This window comes from Pomacea canaliculata, linkage group LG2, assembly GCF_003073045.1.
Source record: "Pomacea canaliculata isolate SZHN2017 linkage group LG2, ASM307304v1, whole genome shotgun sequence".
NCBI lineage: Eukaryota > Metazoa > Mollusca > Gastropoda > Architaenioglossa > Ampullariidae > Pomacea > Pomacea canaliculata.
The window spans coordinates 18,746,634-18,752,898 of record NC_037591.1 but is presented as its reverse complement, the minus strand read 5'-3'; positions in this window follow the sequence as shown (position 1 = coordinate 18,752,898).

The following is a 6,265-nucleotide window of genomic DNA, read 5'->3' as shown; positions in this document are numbered from 1 at the left end:
CCGCAAGGCTTCAGTGATTCAAATTCAAAAATAGATAGGAAAGATCTAAAATACAACCAAAAAAAATAAATAAGATTATTACAAATTTAATCATTTGAACCAAATGCATAAAACAAAAATAATAAACCCAGCCAATAACAAGAAAACTTCAAAAAATTTTAGTTTTAAAAAGGTTTTTTAGAAAATGGTTTAGTGGGTTTTTTAGTTTAAAGAAATTACAACAAAAACCCACAATTTTTCACTTTTTTTACTTCCTTTAATGAAAAATAGGCTTTGGGTTCTTCTCAAGTTATGTTAGAAAATTCAATTAAGAAAGATTCTAAAAAAATAGCCCCCCCAATAAAGTAGCCAATACAGGTCATTAATACATACAATACAGAGAGTAGATTGACAACATCAATAAGAACCAAGCTTAACCAAAAACCTCACTACATGAAAAACAAAGGAAATACATACCACCCACCTCTCAACATTCTTGGTCACTGTCAAAAACTTGCTATCCTCTCCCCCCCCCTCGTATTACTGCTAATGTAACGCACATGGCTCTCATGAATTTCAAATGCAAAAATAGCAATCGCAAGAAGATCGGCGTAAAAAAACTATTAAAAAACACATACCTTACAGTTGACATCAAAATTATAATACAAATTGACCAATGCATATACAGACAAATAATTACACAGCCATAACAGAACTCATTAGTCTTTAAGTCTCTAGAAATGTTCATGTTCTAGTATAAGAGTTACAACCCAAACCACAAACTTACTCAGTTTTTACTTCCTTATTATATCGATATATCGCTTGAGTCTTTGCTCTTTAGTCCTTCTAGATAAATCAATTAAGAACTGAATTCTGAAATAATAGCCAACCCCACAAAGTAGCAATAGCCAGGTCATATAAAAAATACAATTCAAGAAGTAAGAACAAAATGACACAACACAAAAGAGAAAGTCAAAATTACCTAAAGATCAGAGAAGACAAAACCCAATCCACACTCTTCAATACATTCACTCCTAACTAACCTTATCCTACAAACACTACTTGTCCCATATTCCATCACAATTTACTGCGCTCTGTAGGTACGCCATATCGACTTCATATGATATTCAATGTCACCTTAACATAGATGAGAAAGCTCGTTAAAACCATACTATAAAAAAAATAAAGATTAAGTACAATTTAAATCATTGAACATGATAAACAATATAAACAGCCATACAGAACGTATTAGTTTTAAATTTAGAAATATTGTAAGATACAACAAAACATTTTATTTCCTACTTACCTTTAATGATTACCCTCGAGGAGCTCTTCCCACATATCATAGAAAATGCTCTAGAACGACACCTCTGCATAAGCCGCGAGCGCAAACAGTAGCCCCACAAATAGACACCATGTCAACATACATCAAACTAGACGCTTATGACGAGACTACAAAAGCAAACTAAAGTAGCAACACAGATAAAAAAGCCACAAACATCACCTCATTCTTCTTGTCACTCTCACGAGCTCCTCTTCCTCTCACTGACAACGCCTCAACGCCATGTGGACTATTACATCGATCGATCTCATCTCCCCAAACCATTCTGATAAAGACTGCAGAACATAAAATCAATATAAACAACAACTAAAAGACTCAAGTTACAATCTCTATATCACATTGACCATGCTAAAACAATATTCACAGCAACCACCATCCGTAATCATATACACACTTATCTGATTTACAGAACTCTATACTAGTGCCTAGCACACTATTCTACCGTGTTTATTGTATTCAAGTACACAAATCAAACAACATTATTCATTTTTTACTCTTTTCTTAAAATATACCAGCTTGTGTCTCCTCTGTCCTGTTAGAAAAATCAATTTAGAAATATTCTGAAAACCTAGCCCGAGAATAAATATACAGTATTACCCACATACAATCAGATCATAGAGCTCCTCAACATACTACACAAATTACCTAAAAAAACAATAAAGATATAACAAGTAAAACGAAAATACACATCACTCCAATCCGGTCAATCAATATCTGTTTCTATCTGGTCAAAAAGTGCCTGTCCTCTCTTCTTGTGTTAATGCTCCCCCCTTGAATAAACAGCAGCGGCATCTCCATCACCATTTCAAAAATCCACAAAAATAGATAACACGAAACAAGCAAAATGGTCTCCCGTTCCCGATGATTTAAAAATGAAAACATACTATAAAAACGAAAACAATAAAGATCCAAATGTCTACACACAAATCTCAGTATCAAGAGATTAGACAACCGACAAAAATTTCAACACTAAAACCCCACGCTACGTAGCCAGCAACCTACAAACAGAAAATAACTCCAATTGTATTTCAACCGCGATCTAATACAAATACGTACAGCTAGATCCGTTTTAGTAAAAGAGTGTATCTTCACAAATAACACATTAACTCTTTTACTTCCTTTTGAAACATGACACAGAAATCAACGCATATGTCTGTTCCCTGCTCATGATCCCTGTAAAGAAAAATCAACATCTTAAGAACGCATCTTGACAAAATAAGACCCCACCTAAAATATGATACAATGTCCATAACTAAATCTCAATCAACTCAACACTCAGACTGAAGGACACAAAAAACATTATTAGCAACATAATAACCAAGACTAAAACAGCAAAGTGACTAGAGAAACCATCCCAACGCTCTCATTCTTGCTCTCGCCACTTCAAGAGTATGTCTACATGCCCTTCTTCTACCAACGTCGCCAGAATAACACGCCAAGCTCATTGACCGCCTTCACCACAAATGACCATTGAACAATCAAAGACAATAGATGCAAACCATCGTAAAACAATACTGTACATGGCACGTAACTCACTACAAACCAAACATATGTAATTTAGCCAAGATCAACTTGAACAATTGTTAAATCCCATTGATCATGCACTAAAAATATCAAGCCTTACCAGCATACACACTCTACTTCTCCGAGCCTCTTAAATAGTGTATGCTAAATTGTTAGTTTGTTTAGTTAAAGCTATAAACAAAAATTTCCATTTTACTTTCCTTAATGACATAATTATAGCTTGGGTCCATCTCAATATATTCTCCATTCCTCAGACTTTTGATGTGAAAAATCATTTATAAGATTCTGAAAAATTTTTTAGCCCACACAAATATGGTCATTAAATCTATTTACCAATCAAGACCTACTACTATGGACAACACTCAATCAAAAAAACGAGAACACTAGAACAAAGATAAAGAAATGGAGATCATACATCAATCACCCATACTCATCTCTTCTCACCTGAGTCAAGAGCATGCTTCCTTTGCTCTATCTACTCTACCTGGGCCTCAGGACCCTTTCATGGACGGTCCGCAGAATTGAATTTTCAAAAGCAAAGGAAGTGGGAGATGAGACAAGATTGTAAAAAATACTATAAAAACAAAAATAAAGTTATTTATTAGATACATTTAAACCCTAATGACATGCACTAAACAAAATATTAATCAGTCCATACAGAACGAATATATAGTTTAAAAAGGTCATAGAATTAGTGGTAGTAAAGATAACAACAAACACATTTCAGTATTCTTACATCCCTTGATGATTAGAATATAAACGCTTATTGTCTTCTCAGCTCTCTTGTAACAAAATCACTTAAGAACATTCTGAAAAATAGCCCCAAAATAGATACCCGTCATGCTAACCAACACTGCCATACAAGAAAAGACTAGAACAAATTCAAAAGAAAGCAAAAAACAAAAGATAAAGAAAAGGAAATTACTCCCCAGCGCTCATTCCATTCTTTGTCACTGTCATGATATGCCTCTCACCTTATACCATAATCCATGTACAGCACCGCATGCTATTGATGATATTCTATACTGCAAAAATAGAAAGAGCATATCGTGCTAATATACTCACAAAAAATGAAGATTAAGTTTACAAATTTAAATCCGACTGACATGCATAAAACATATACACACCATACAGAACGTATTAGTTTAAAGGCCTGGAATAGAATGTTAGTGTTTAGTGAAGATACACACAAAACACATTTCAGTTTTTACTTCCTTATATGATATACGCTTGGGTCTTTCTCAGTCCTTGTAGAGTAATCAATTTAAGGAAAGATTCTGAAAAATAGCCCCAAAATAGATACAGGTCATTAAACATACAATCAGAGTAGATGGACAACACAAAAAAAAAAGCAAAAAATAACAAAGATAAAGAAAGGGAAATACATCAATCCACCTTTCTACTTCTCTCTGGAGAAACTTGTGCATTTTTATTTGCGTTAATGTGTACTCTAATCTTTCTTTTTCTTTATGCGTAATATTCTTACTGATAACTTGGACATTTCTGGAACTAAAATCTCAATAACTATGCTAATTTAAGAGTATATAAATTAATACATACTGATTATTGAAGAGTCCACACATGTATCAGTTTATATATTGGAATTGGACGGCTGAAGAAGCGGAATTATTATTACCCGATGTTGCGAAAAAGTTTAGAAAAAACAATTTAGCAAATGGCGCGCGCAGTTCCGATCACGTAGTACATTATTGAGCTTAAAGTTTTCGACGTGCCTTTATTAGGGTTATGGCCCTTGGTTGGTAAGAGTACTCTCCCCCGTCAATATAGGTAACCTATATAGGGCCTAGATAAGTTGCTTCAGTTGCTGGCACGCTGTCAAAAACAAATCACCCCCACCCCCCAGTGACTGACTGCCTGCCTTAGCAAAACTCAGTGTTCAGAAGAAAAAGGTCTCTTAAAACATCCAAATTGTAGCAATAAGGATGGAAAGTTCCAGAAAATGCATTTGAAATGTTTTATTATTATTTTTTTTAATTTCTTTTTTTTTCTTTGCTTTTTAAAATATCTCGTCTCGGGCACGCCTTTCTTGCTCTGCACGTGGCATCTGCTTAAAGGGCTGGCTGCTTGCCGTAATATAGGCCTCAGTTGCTGGACACGCTTGTCAAAAACAATCACCCCACCCCCACCCCCAGTGATCTGACTGCCTGCCTGCCTTAGTAACTCATGTGTTCAGAAAGAAAAAGGTTTCTCAAAACATCCAAATTGTAGCAATTAGGATGGAAAGTTCCAGAAAATTCATTTGAAATTTTCTAAATTAAAAAAAATTAAAAAAATTTTTTTTTTTAATTTCTCGTCTCGGGCACGCCTTTCTTGCTCTGCACGTGGCATCTGCTTAAAGGGCTGGCTGCTTGCCGTAATATAGCCTCAGTTGCTGGCACGCTGTCAAAAACAAATCACCCCCACCCCCCAGTGACTGACTGCCTGCCTTAGTAAAACTCAGTGTTCAGAAGAAAAAGGTTTCTCAAAACATCCAGATTGTAGCACTTAGGATGGAAAGTTCCAGAAAATGCATTTGAAATGTTTTATTATTTTTTTTTATTTTCTTTTTTTTTCTTTTGCTTTTTAAAATATCTCGTCTCGGCAGCGCTTTCTTGCTCTGACGTGCATCTGCTTAAAGGGCTGGCTTGCTGCCGTAATATAGCTTCAGTTGCTGGCACGCATGTCAAAAACAAATTCACTCCCACCGGATCCTGTGGGACCGTGACGCTGCCTGCCTTAGTAAAACTCAGTGTTCAGAAGGAAAAGGTTTCTTAAAACATCCAAATTGTAGCAATTAGGATGGAAAGTTCCAGAAAATTCATTTGAAAGTTTTTAATTTTTTTGTAAATTTAAAAAAAAAATTTTTTTTTTAATTTCTCGTCTCGGGCACACCTTTCTTTCTCTGCACGTGGCATCTGCTTAAAGGGCTGGCTGCTTGCCGTAATATAGCCTCAGTTGCTGGCACGGCGTCAAAAACAATTCCCCCCCCCCCCTCCCGTTACTGACTGCCTGCCTTAATAAAACTCGGTGTTCAGGAGAAAAAGGTTTCTCAAAACATCCAAATTAGTAGCCATTAGGATGGAAATTTTCATAAAATGCATTTGAAATTTTTGCCACGTGCAGAGAAAGAAAGGCGTGCCCGAGACGAGAAATTAAAAAATAAAAAAATAAAAAAAAGCAGAGTCAGCTTAGCACTTGCTTATTGAGCAAATGTATAGCATCTTAGCATCACAGAAAATAAAAGAGAATATTTTATTATTGTTAAATCGTATTTTATGGTTCGAGCACACCACAAGTGCAAGAAGTTTATGGACAATTTTAAACTGTCAAGACATACCTCAGCCAAAAAACAGAAGGGATTTAGAAAAAGTTTCAAGGTCAACTAGGTCAAATGTTAACTGGGGGGTTTTAATTTTCAGA